This window comes from Tursiops truncatus, chromosome 3 (assembly GCF_011762595.2).
Source record: "Tursiops truncatus isolate mTurTru1 chromosome 3, mTurTru1.mat.Y, whole genome shotgun sequence".
Classification (NCBI taxonomy): Eukaryota; Metazoa; Chordata; class Mammalia; order Artiodactyla; family Delphinidae; genus Tursiops; species Tursiops truncatus.
Window position 1 is genome coordinate 13,485,822 of NC_047036.1, and position 14,030 is coordinate 13,499,851.

The 14,030-nt window shown below is 39.1% G+C and overlaps 1 pseudogene; it reads left to right on the plus strand.

Annotated features, from left to right (window-relative positions):
* Positions 1-11,347: 11,347 nt before the first annotated feature.
* On the plus strand, positions 11,348-12,078 carry LOC101334706 (calcyclin-binding protein pseudogene; annotated as a pseudogene).
* Positions 12,079-14,030: the final 1,952 nt, after the last annotated feature.

The window sequence follows — 14,030 nt, forward strand, 5'->3', positions numbered from 1 at the left end:
ACTTCAGAAAGTGCTGCTAATACACACTCAGCCCAAAGAGACAGCATCATGTAACCAAAATACTTCCACATATCATCACCCATTGACCTCCCTCTCTGTTCTCACTGGTCTCTAAATCTGTTGTTCCCTCCCTCCTCTTCCCATCTGTCTCGCTTTTTTCCTCTTCCCTTTCCTTCACCCAGCCTTCTGCATTAAGACATCGTATAGAAGTGAAGTATACTTTTAAGTAACTGATATTATCAAGTTTTATAGCTTCCCTACTTAAGCTTTTAAAAAGTTTCTCTCTTTCAAAATAAAAAGCTAAAGCCGTATTAAGGTGATTGTTCTTCCATGTAAACCTTAAATTGATATAGCATGTGTGAGGTTATTGGCTCTTTTTTTAAATTCTAACCTTATGTCAACTATGAAATTTCTTTTTTTTTTTTTTTTTTTTGTGGTATGCGGGCTTCTCACTGTTGTGGCCTCTCTCGTCATGGAGCACAGGCTCTGGATGCACAGGCTCCTCACAGGCTCAGTGGGCATGGCTCACGGGCCCAGCCACTCCACAGCATGTGGGATCTTCCTGGACCGGAGCACGAACCCGTGTCCCCTACATCGGCAGGCGGACTCTCAAACACTGCGCCACCAGGGAAGCCCCTAGGTTATTGGCTCTTGATAGAAAATGTTTTCCTGCCTCCAGCAAAAAGCTTAGAAGTCCATTCAGAATGATGTTGTCAGAGTATCTTTTTATGAGATACTTCAAGTAGACCAAAAGAAGCACACAAAGATTTTATTCTTTACCACTACAAATCAACCCAGTTTTCACCTGCTTATTATAAGCATGCTGCAACTGAACACAGTATATAAATGGCCAGATAAAATATCATAAGTAATTGTAAAATATGATGTTTCCTTTTTTATAGAAAAGCTCTAATTTTATTTTGAATGTCAAATAGATTTTTTATTTTTTTATTGGTGTATAATTGCTTTACAGTGTTGTGTTAGTTTCTGCTGTAAAATGAAGTGAATCAGATATGTGTATACCTATATCCCCCCCTTCTTGGACCTCCGTCCCACCTGCCTGCCCCATCCCACCCAAGTAGGTCGTCACAGAGCACCGAGCTGAGCTTCCTGTGCTTTATAGCATGTTCCCGCTAGCTATCTATTTTACGCATGGTATGTATTACTTGCGAAAAAGAGTTAATTGAATTCTGCTACGTTTGCTTTTCCATCACTACTACTTCTTTAGAAAAACAAATTCTATTGAGTGCTGATACGGTACAAATTAGGAAGATGAGAGGTGCTCTGAGGTAGCTACCCCATAATTTATATCAAAATTAACTTCAAGTGGGGCTCAAGCACTTCCAGAATTTGGCTGTCATCCTAAATGCCTTCACTGGAGGATGCAAATGTTATTACTTTTTTTTCAATTTGCTGCTGATTTCCTAAGTTGAATTACCTCTAATTTAGTTCTGAAAGAGTTTGATCAAGAGAGATCCCCAAAATCAAGGAGGATATGAATCTATGTTCTGAAAGAGAAATCAAATATAGTATATCTCAAATATATTAGTATTAGGTTTCCTAAATCTATTCTTTCTTCACTCCCCAATCCTGCCTACATCTGGCCCTGGACTGAAGTAAATGCCAAATACAGGAAAAGAGAATGAACTCCAGGTGTGTGTGTATAAGAATGGGTGTGCTGGACGCATGGGCTGGGGGAATAGGGAGTGGACTGCCGGGATATCTTTTTATATTTACAGTAGCCTGCTGATTGAAATTCCCCAGCTATACGCACAGCTCCCAACCTTATTCTTACTGTGAGACAACCAAAATAACTAGACATTTGGGGAAACCTGGAACATGAAAGAGAAGGATCAAGATACAAAATTCTGACCCATAGATGATTCGAGTAACTAAAGGACACATTTTAAAATCCTTCCACTAGTCCCTGAGAGAACTACAAAAATATTTTTGCCTCCATAAACAAGAATAGGGAAGTTTCAACAAATTAAAATCATGATTGCTCAGATTTTTAAAAATTTAATAGGATGGTTGGAAAATACATTTAAAGGATTCTGTTATTCACTGCAAGAGCAAAAAATATAAAGACCATAATTATGGGAGATATGATGAGGGACATAGAGACTACATCAGGAAGTCTCTAGCAAACAATGATAGCTGCCTACTCAACATCCATTCTCCATTTCTTTCTTATTAATATCTAGTCTAAAGTGGGGCCTTGATGGCCTTTCCCTTTCCTTTCACTCTTCCTTCCACTTTCCAACTGGACCACAGGAAGGATACCTGGAGAGGGAGAGGCCACCTTGGGATGTTGAGGGTGAAGGGAACATGCTAAAAATGATGACCCAGGAAAAAGGAATAAAAAGAATGACGCTGGGTCTTTATAGCATTGAATGAAACATTTCGGCAGGTTTCTGTTTACCTGGAAACAGAAATAATGTTAACTGATAGAATTAGAAAGCATTAAGATAGTATCGTTCATTATTCATTAATAACATAACATTATTCATTTATAACATTCAGATAATATCTAAGTAATGTCATCTGATACAACATTCAACTAATAGAAAAAAATGAGTAAAGTGGGAAGGAGAGGGAAGTGAGGAGGAAGGAGAAAACAGAGGTGAGAGATTTTTAAAGAAAAAGTTTTAAATTCCAAAAGATGAAGGGATACAAGTGTCTTACATTTGGAAAGGTCTCCCAAGTGCTGGAAAAATTAATGACAAATGTCCACTTTGTACCACAAGGGTAAAACAATTATCTTAAGTTTCCTGAGAGAAATAAGAATATACATAATATAAAAATAAAATTGAAGAAAAAGTTTAAGCTAGAATTCTTTGCCAGAGTGTCTAATAAAACATTTTCAGACATACATGGGCTCAGAGTTTCCCTCCCATACAACTTTTCTTAGCAGTTGGGTCAGAATGTACTCAAGCAGAACAGTATAAACCAAGGAAGAAGTTAACATGGATGAAAATATTCATCTAACCCAGAAAAGCAGGGAATAACAGTCTTAGTCTCAGTCTGATGCAGAGCTATCAGTTCAGATTAAAACACATAAGGTAATGAGAAACTCCAGGGAGGAAGATAGTTGTAGAACAAATACAGATTAGAATAGAAAGTCAGTAATTTTCCAAAAAAATTTAATGTATTCCATATGACAGATTTTATGTACTTAGTAGAAAGGTAGGACATACTAGGGCTATGGTAAGGAGGGAATATATTTTTCATTTCCCAGAGAAAGAAAGTACCCTGGGAAAATTTTAAAAACAAAACCAAATACCTTGTACAAGAAAGAAATGAACCATATATAAAGTAGACCAAGACGTTGCATGATTTTGAGCAATTCCAAAGAGTAAGAAACAGAATCTGTTTTGACATGCTTCTTTCATTGCCCTGAAGATTGCATTATTACAACTTCAATTCTATGACTTGATGATACTGTGAGCAATATTAATGTCATCAAATAATGTAAGTATTGATTTTCAGTTTTTAGACACAACCTGTGAATTAATCATGAAATGCTTACTAATGTTTACAAAACAGAATGTAAATCTTATCAATCTTGACCTTGGTAAAGTACAGCTTAGAGAAATGGGAAGGTAGAAGAGGGAAGAGAGAATGAGAAATAAATAGTTCTGCTGATATCCTCACTTTATAAGGTGGAGGGTTGAGAGATAATGTCTGAGGAAGCTGCGTGGTGTGGGAAAGGGATAGAACCTGGAGCTAGACTGCCAGAGTCTCAGTCCAGCTCCATCTTTTACTGAATACAGGCAATCTCTGCAACCTGTCTGAACCTTGGTGTCCACAGATGTTTGAGAATCAAATGAGGAAAGTCTCTAGCAGTGGCAGATCCTCAGTAAATAGGACACCTGGTTCTTCATGTCCTGCACAGCCTGGGACCTTCTTAAGAATGACACATGTAACTCTTAAAATAAGAAACTAGAAGAAGAGATTATTAATTAGAATGGTACAGAAAAAAATAAAATGAAATATCTCAGAAACAAATTTTACGTTGTTGCTGGGATACAAGGTAAGTTTTCTCAAACCTTTGAATTAGGAACTTCTTTTAGGAATGGATAATCTGATATTCAAAGACTTGTGTGGGGGTTTCCCTGGTGGCGCAGTGGTTGAGAGTGTGCCTGCCAATGCAGGGAACATGGGTTCGTGCCCCGGTCTGGGAAGATCCCACATGCCGTGGAGCGGCTGGGCCCATGAGCCATGGCCACTGAGCCTAAGCATCTGGAGCCTGTGCTCCACAATGGGAAAGGCCACAACAGTGAGAGGCCCGCATACTGCAAAAACAAACAAACAAACAAACAAACAAACAAAAAAAGACTTGTGTGGGAGAGTATGAGGATGTTCATCATAGCATTGTTTATATTAGTAAAAAAAAAAAAGGTAACAATGTAAATGTGCAAACACAGGAAATGCTTAAATAAGTTGACATATCTGTACACTGATATATGACATTAAATAGTAACTTTTTAATGATTTGGGAAATACTCATAATACAATATCATTCAAATAACTGGATTGATTAGGATACTCTTTTCTTAAACATATGATAATGTTTGTCTTAGTCAGCTCAAGCTGCTATAAGAAAATACAATAAACCGTGTGGCTTAAACAATAGACATTTATTTCTCACAGTTCTGGAGATAAGAAGTCCAAGATAAAGGTGCTGGCTGATTTGGTTCCTGGTGAGACCCCTCTTCTAATCTTGCAACTGGCCACCTTCTTGCTATGTCCTCACATGATGGAGAGAAAAGGTGAGAGAGAGAGAGAGAGAGAGCTCTGATCTCTCTTCCTCTTCTTATAAGGACACCAGTCCCATCATTCATGACCTCATCTAAACCTAGTTATCTAACCCCCAAGATCCCACCTCCAAATATCATCACACTGGGGGTTAGGGCTTCAACATATAAATTTTGAAGGAACATAAACATTGCATAACAATGTTGAACATTTATTGGATATTTAGTGGGTGTGAGATAATTTTTTGAATTTTACATGTATTAATTTATTTAAATCTCCAAACCACCCTATGAAGTAGATAGTATTTGTGAGCATGTGTTGAAAATGTGCATATATACTTATATACACACATAAATATACATATATATACATGTTTACATACATAAATATATATTGTACATATAAACACATTATATGTGCATGTACATATATAACTGTATGTGTGTGTGTGTGTGTGTGTGTATGATTTGCTTACAGTTTTTTCTTCCTCCCTTGCCTTGCTCTAGTTCCCCCTTCTTGGGAGTGCGTTCCTTGACCCCACTGACTCTGATTGGTCATGTAAGTAGCTTTAGTTTAATGAACTCCTACCAGATGTGATGCAAGCAGACAGTTTTAACTAAGCTTGCATGGTTTAGCTTACCTTCTCTCCTTCTGCCATTACCAAGAGAGGAAGAGGCATTGGGTATTCATTGAGCCCAGAACGAGACCTGAACTTACCTACTTGCCTAGAGACAGGTCAAGTGAAATTGACTCAGCCCAGAAAGATAAATTCCAGCCAAATTATTAATCTATACATTCATGATGAAGAAAAAATAAATGTTGTTGTAGTCCCCTAAGATTTTGTAGTTCTTTGTCAAGCAGTATTACTACTGAAACAACTGACTAATACAACATACCTTAAGAAAGACTTTAGTGATAATAATCTCTGGGTAGCAGAATTGTGAATGATTTTTATTATCTTCTTTATAGTTGTTGAATGACTTTAAAACTATTGTGTTTTACTTTGTTTTGGCTTTTTAACATTTCTTTAGGTAAAGCACATTGCTTTCACATTTATGTTACATATTTGTATTTATACACACACTTGTCTTAAAATCGTTTTGATTTGGAACTTTTGGTATCATATATTAATCAATGTTTATTCAAACTTAATTTTAAAATTCCACTTGTTTCATACCTTAAAATGTCAGAAGTTAAATAATCTTCTGGCTCAGAGAGTCACTTAAATTTTTTGAAAAGCAAATTGAGGAATCAGTGAATTGTAGAATACCTTCTTGGGGATACATGAATTTCTTCAAAATGTCATAAGCCTGGCATAATAAGTTGCTCATGGAGAGCTCATTGTTAGAGCCACAGCCTTACAGAAAAGGCAGTCTTAGTCTATTTTAATTTATCTAGAATCCTGAATTAACTTTAATTTATACAACCACTGGAACATCCCATGTGGATACGTTTGTTGAGCTGTGATAAATCATGGCGACCTTTGAGAACACTGGTGAAGCATTTGATGAAGTAGCTAAAGGAAGATAGTTCATCAACAAGATAGTGTTAAGGAACTGTCCAGAATCCAAATTTATTCTTCATGGTGCTTCTGAGTTACTGTCCTAAAGTCCCTTGAGCAAGAAAGGCCAAGGTCAATTACTTTGACACAGGGGAAAATCAAGAGTTAGCTTCCCTGCTGCCATTTAGGCTTTTCCTTTAGCCTCTCACTCTCCTGGGTGGCTTGGACTAAGAGTGACATTTGGGCTGGTCCTAAGAAGTACACTTATAAAAACATAAAATCCATCCTTATAGTGTTACAATAATTTTTCTCATATTGACCTCTCCAACAAGACTTTAAGAACCACTAAATGATCTCAGGTAAGAGGACAATAAAGACCCTGAAACTTTTGAATAGTTTAAGTGTTAATCATAATTCCAAATTTTTCTTATCTACTTTCTAGTGCCTTCTTTCATCACAAATAACATTGAGCTAAAGTAATGTACAAAAGTCAAAATTATGCAATGCTTTACCTGCTTTGGCTTCCCCTGGACTCAATATTCTCCCCTTTGAGGGCTGTTTAAACTAGATAATAACATGAATTACAGAAGACATGGTGGGATGGCAAGAGTGTCCTGATGCTCATCAAGAGATCTTTTCAATGTCTTTTCCTGAAATAGAAAGAGTTCAAACTGCAGATTGCCTTGTGAATATTTGGGGGTACTGAGAGTATAACTTTCAACTAAAGAAGCAAAGTGTATATTCACCTTATTGATTTTAGTAAGACTGTTGACAATTTAGAAATTATTAAAAGAAATATAGAGTTTAATTAACTTTCTCATTGAAAGTGTTTCTTCTTTGGATATTATATTAATATCTCTGATAGTTCCTTTATACCTTTTTTGCTTATCTTTTTTTTTCTCTTTTCTGTTCATCCGTCTCCATTTCAGTTCAATTGTTTTCTTTTGCCTTTTCCCAATTTTCTTAGGCAAGTTACAATAACATGTTTCTCTTAAAAACTCAAATATTGTTTTTAAAAAAAGGAAGAAAATAAGGAAGAAAGGGAGGGTGGGAAGAAAGAAAGAAGGAAGGAAGGAAATTTTTCTATTTTCTACCCATATTCACTTCAACGCCTAAAACACTCCTAGTATCATGAATCCCAATTGATCCTCATATTTGGAGACTAAAAACTGTTCTGTGGAGAGAAGAGATTTATAAGCTGCTACTTAAGCCTCCCTTAGCAGTATTACCCCTTATTATTGATGTACATAAAATTAGTACGAGAGCTAAATATTTTAGCAACCTCAGGCACCTTTTTGTAAACTATGCTCACTTTGCCATTTATCCAGATGCTCCTATGACCTCTTTGTGGAACTAGCAGTTTATGAACGGAAACAATTTGATGTAGGCTGATGCCTTTGGAACCCAAAGGGCTATCCCTGCAGGACTGTGGGCTGGTAAATATTTAACAACTAGCTCTCTGTTTAAAAACTCTAATTGCGGTGTTAGCAAATTTCCAAGGTATAAATATCCCCACTATGGCCAATTTCAAGCTACTAACACTATGTCACTGAACTCAGAGTTGGGGAGAGATGCCCATGGTGCACACATGGGCACCACAGCTCAGGCATCCTCTGTGCTTATTGGATGGATTTATTAATTCTTCAAGCACTTGTGGATGCCCTGAGTGAGCCATCTCAAGTTCCATTTCTAATACTCACTCTCTCAGCATCCTCCAGTGCTATCTACCCGGTCCCTAGCTCTGCCTACCTTGGCCTCCTACTTCTTAGGGAACGCCTTGAGGTGATGTGAAGATATTCCATGAAATTCCTGCTCCTGCACATACAATGTCCACATGTGCATCCACCCTCATGGTCTCACATCCATCCTCAAGAGACCATGAGGGTGGATGCAATGTCCCACATCTGCATCCACCCTCATGGTCTCTTTTCCAAGAAGAGCTTGTTCTTCCTTTAAGTTAAATCTTATATTCAGGAGCCGTATCCTCAATTCCCTTTACGATTATTTTCACCCTCTTGCAGTTTTAATCCCTTTTTTTATCCTTTCTTTTCAGCATGTAAATATGTTCCAGGCTTGCTCTTGATCATGGTTTTAAAAAGAATCATTTAATCCCACTTCCTCTCAGGATTCTTCTGTTCTTAGCCAAGCTTCTTGAAGGAGTATTGTGGTAGGCAGAAATATAAGGTGGCTCCCAAAATGCCCAACTCCTGGCATACACACCCTGTATAATCATGAGGATTTGAGAATGTGATGGATCTCTTTCCCATGGTTAGGTCATCTTACATGGCACAATTGAATTTATGAATTATCCAGGTGCACCCGACCTAATCACATGAGTCCTTAAAATCTGTGTCTAGATGCCAAAGAAGTCAGTGATTTGAAGCATGAGAAGGATATGATATACTACTGTTGGTTCAGGAATGGAAGGGACCACATGGCAAGGAATGTGGCAGCCTCTAGGAGCTCAGAGTGGTCTCCAGCCAATAGCCATCAAGGAAACAGGGACCTCAATCCTGCAACCACAGGTACTGAATTTGGCCATCAATAGGAATAAGACTGAAAGTGACCTCCAGACAAGAACTGGAGCCTTCAGACAAGAACTCATCCTGGCCAACCTTGATTTTTTGCCCCAATGAACATGGAAGCTTCCTTTATATTGTAGAAGGTCTTGCTATAGATGCCCAAAGAGCCAGTCATTTAAAATTGTATGACACTTGGACTTTGGGATTAACATATACACACTACTATATATATATATATATATAATAAATAACCAACAGGGACCTACTGTATAGCACAGGGAACTGTACTCAGTATTTTGTAATACCCTCTAAGGGAAAAGAATCTGAAAAAGAACATAGACATATATAATATATATACACACAAAACTAAATCACTTTGATGTATACCTGAAACTAACACAACACTGTAAATCAACTATACTTTCAATTTTAAAAAATTAAATTAAATTTAAAAAATTTATGACATTTGAGTGAAGCAAATTCAACTAATTTTTGTATGAATTTTCTTTCATTATATACATGATGGGATTTATTTCTAACTTTCTACATTATTTTAACATATTTTACCATACATTATTTTAACATTAATTGAACATTCTACTCCTGTTCATGCAGCTCTACAAACCTGTCCTGCCTATGTTCATACATGCACAAACACACACACACACACACACACACACACACACACACACACACAGAGTCTCATGGATTCCAGAAGAAATGTTTGGCTTTTGATTCCTTATGCACAGAGAACCATCCCAATCTGACCCTTCTTTTAGTGACCTTTTCTGCCTTTTGGATTGCTGGTATAGACTAAATCCACATGAAAGTAATAGAATTTGCAGCAGTGGCCCCATATTGACATATGTACTAGAATATACTGGGGAACTAAAAACTACAGATGCTGGGGCTCTAGCCTAGAGAATCATTTTTAATTGGTCTGGGATGGGGTTCAGATATCAAGAAACTAAAAGAGTTCCCCCTCCAGCTGATATTAATGTACAGCCAGAACTGAGAAACACTGATGTAAATTTTATTACTTTTCCATGGGAAAATGCACAGCCTCCCGCCCCCGACTAATGAAAGAATCAAAGGGAAGGGGCCCAGGCAGCAGTATTTTTTAAGTTTCTCCCCCGTGATCACGATGTGTAGCCAGGGTTAAGAATCTCTGCATCAAAGCAGTGGTTCTAGGCCAGTACACAGAGAAGAAACATGCAAGGAGATTTGTAAGACTACAAATCCAAGTAGCACGCTCAGCCTAAATCAGGTTCCTTGGTTTGCAAAGCTTCCACTTCTGTCACTGCTGGCGACGGAGGAGAGAATGAATGGGAGCAGATCGTGTGTGACTTGCTTGCTTGAACTCCTCACACCCCATTAAAGGTGGAGCACCCCATCACACGGAGTTGCTACTATTGCAGACAAAGGAAAAAGCTCCCTAGAGAGGCTCTGAAAAGGAGACTGTGGAGTGCTGACAAGCTGACTTGGCAAAGAGAGTGTCCTAGACGGGCTTCTGTGCTTCCTGGTGGGTCTACGCTTAGCGCTGGTGTCTGGGAGTGACGTCATTGCCTTCAGTGGAACCAAGTTTATATCTACACATAGTCGATCCTCCAAAAGTACTTGTTGAATTAATGAATCTAAAGAAAGTTCCCTATGAGCCTGAATCTCTGCCTCTCGGGTGTTCATCTAGCAACAGGAGTCCTTATGGAATTTGTTCCGAAGAGTTTACCGGTAATAAACAAGTCCAGTCAACAGCTCCCGGCTATGATGAATCTTGGTCCTGACATTGGACACTCTGCTGCTAGTGACAGAGTAAGAGAATGTCAGCTCTGAGTGTCAACTCTATCCTGTACCTGTCAACCCACTCACCTCACAAGTGGAAGAGAAAAGGATTAAGGTTGCAACATAACCTCCCCTGGGAAGAAGCATCACTGTTGCTTTTTGGTAGTCTGACCTTGCCCTGAGCTGGTAAATGAGAATTGCAATTTGTCTAATGCATAACCAGTTCCCATGTAATCTCGGCAAAATGTCAAAGGGAGTTTTGAGACTTTCTCAGCATCACTTTGGTGATTAAAGAATATTCTCTCTTTGGGTAACAACACATTTTATGGGGTTAGTTGCCTCTCGCCTCAGGGCAATGTATTCCAACCCTTCGCCTCCTCTCCCTAACATAATGTTGACTCCTTGGATAAAAATGCAAGGAACTTCTGTTGAATGAGCTAACTGCTGGAAATATGATGACTGCAGCTGAAAGAAATGAGGTGTGTACCACAGACCACACAAAACAATGAAAGCAATTTAAAGGCAGAATGTACAGAGTAACTAGGAACAATTTTGCAATATCAAAAGCATATGAGTGGCCTGCTGCTTTGGGTGATGCTCTGCAGACCTTGGTGTTCTCCCAGCCTGGTCCAGGAGACTCTCTGCATGAGACCTGGACAGCTAGCAACTTCCATCTTCAAAATCAGCCTTTCTGGTGCCCGAAGACCGTGGCCACTCTGACTGGTGCCGGTGTGGTCTGCGCTCGGGGTGAGCGTGGTCCGTGCGGCGTTTCCTGTTCTCACCCCTGCGCCGCTGCAGCTCGGGCCTTGCCTGACGCAGCCCGACCATGGCTTCAGCTGTGGAGGAGCTACAGAAAGATCTAGAAGAGGTGAAGGTGCTGCTGGAAAAAGCCACTAGAAAAAGAGTACGTGATGCCCTGACAGCTGAAAAATCCAAGATTGAGACAGAAATCAAGACCAAGAGGCAGCAGAAGTCACAGAGGAAAGCAGAGCTTCTGGAAAGTGAAAAGCCGGCCACTGTGGTTGCTTCTATTACGACAGAGAGACAGTGAAAATCAGCAATTATGGATGGGATCAGTCAGATAAGTTTGTGAAAATCTACATGACCTTAACTGGAGTTCATCAAGTCCCCGCTGAGAATGTGCAGGTGCATTTCACAGAGAGGTCATTTGATCTTTTGGTAAAGAATCTAAATGGGAAGAGTTACTCCATGATTACGAACAATCTCTTGTAACCCATCTCTGTGGAAGGCAGTCAAAAAAAGATCAAGACAGATACAGTTCTTATCTTATGCAGGAAGAAGGCGGAAAACACACCGTAGGTCTACCTGACTCAGGTTGAAAAAGAATGCAAAGAGAAAGAAAAGCCCTCCTACGACACTGAAACAGATCCTAGTGAGGGATTAATGAATGTTCTAAAGAAAATTTATGAAGATGGAGGTGATGATGTGAAGCGAACCATTAATAAAGTCTGGGTGGAATCAAGAGAGAAGCAAGCCAAAGGAGATACAGAATTCTGAGATTTTAAAGTCTTTTTGGGAGCTGTGATGTGGATATATTGATGTTTCCAATAAGGAAATGTTGGTGAGCTGCGCACATAAATTTGACATATAACTAACTACTTACACAGTCTAAGTAAAGGCAATGAATTCTCCATTTCCTACTGGACGATTCATTTGAATAAAATATGCTTATTAAACACTCCCTCCAAAGATGGTTTCCTTAGTAACTGGGTCATTTTATTCAAGAAAAGGGTAATGTTGTATTCTAGTGTGAAATGGGAAGAAGCAATGTAAAGAAGCCTAATGAGAATGCCACATTGTGTGTATTATCGTTCAGCTAAGAGGTAGAAACAAAAGTTATTGCTTGCCTTTCAGTTCCTGACATCAGCTCCCACCAATGTAAGAATAAAAATAAAACGTGAATTTTTGCATTAAAAAAAATCAGCCTATCTGGCCAGCCCTAGAGGGTCAAGTCAGCCATTAGGAACCGGAACTTTCCAACGTGGTCCATTTCCTGCTGATTCAGAAGAGGGGCAAAAGCAAGGACAACCTGCAGTTGATTAAGCACCCTGTGATCTGTGTTTTTCCTTCCGGTTTGATTCCCTCCCTGTTGCCCTTTTAATGAAACCCTTTGTTGAGCAAGAGCTCCATCTATGGGAGAAATCAGTTGTATTGATTGTACCCTTAACATCACCAAGATTATAATTTATTTACACTAGACCAGTGATTTTCAAGTGGGGGTGATTTTGCCCCCCAGGGGACTTTTTTGGCAATGACTGGAGACATTTTTTGTTGTCATAACTGGGGTTGCAACTGGCATCTAGTGGTTAGAGGGCAGGGATACTGCTAAACATTCTGCAATGCACAGGATACCCACCCCCCATAACAAAACATTTCCCGCCCTAATAACAAGGTGGAGAAATTCTGCCTGAGAACAAGAGAATTTGTGAAATTTATGCTTACAGATGGGTTCCCCAGGCAAAATATTAATTTTTGATTGAAATCTTTTCATATTCCCTACCACTACTTTAAGCTTCTCATGTCCCCACCTTTTGTTATTGCCCATGGATTTGTCAAACTCTTTCACCCTAAGGTGTTAATGGCTTGGTTCATTAATCTGCATCTGGGCTATTTGAGAAAGGGAACTAGAGGGAGAGGACAATACTCAAGGCAAAGAAATGAATCTGTAACAGTAGAGTTTTAGGGACTGCTCCCTAAATGGGATCAATACTTTGGGTTCAACCTATCCTTGTGGCTGATTAAGTAAATAAAACTCTATCCCCTCGTGTTCAAACCACTGTAGTTGACATTATAGTTGTAAAAGTCCTCATGGTATGAATACAATGCTGAGAAAGAGTTCAGTTTTCTTGGATTCTCCACTCAACACGTGCTGTTCAGCAGGTCACCGTTCAGTTTACTAAGTGGGGTTTTGAAGAACTAAATACTAAAGGTCAGCTTCTGAGAGATTTTCCGTTTGTCCACAGAGAAGCACATGTACCCCTAGAGTTTATGATAGAGCAGATTTTTATAAAAATACAGCCTTGGGCCAGACTTTTCTGTCCTCTGAGGACTCCTCATTGCAGACTATGAATAAAACATTGAAGCCTCATGCTTCAGGACTGTCATAACCTCAAGTGCTTTGAGAGACCCACCCCTGCCCCACAGAGAGGAATCTTTGTACCACCTGTAGAACCTACCTATCCTATTCCAGGGAACCCTAATCTAGCCATGCTACCTGCAAGAAAAGCAAGGATAAGCCCATGAGCCTAAAAACATGAGTCATCTCTCTTCATCTACATGGGTTTGTCTCTCTCCTCCCCTCTCTAATGACTCAGCATTAAATTCATCTCATCGACCAATGAGCACCTACAGTGTACAGCATGGGAATGCAGAGATAAATGAGAGCGTCCCATTCAATGAGATGTCCAAGCAAGGGTGTTGTTCCTGCATTCCCTGACTCCAGAACACTT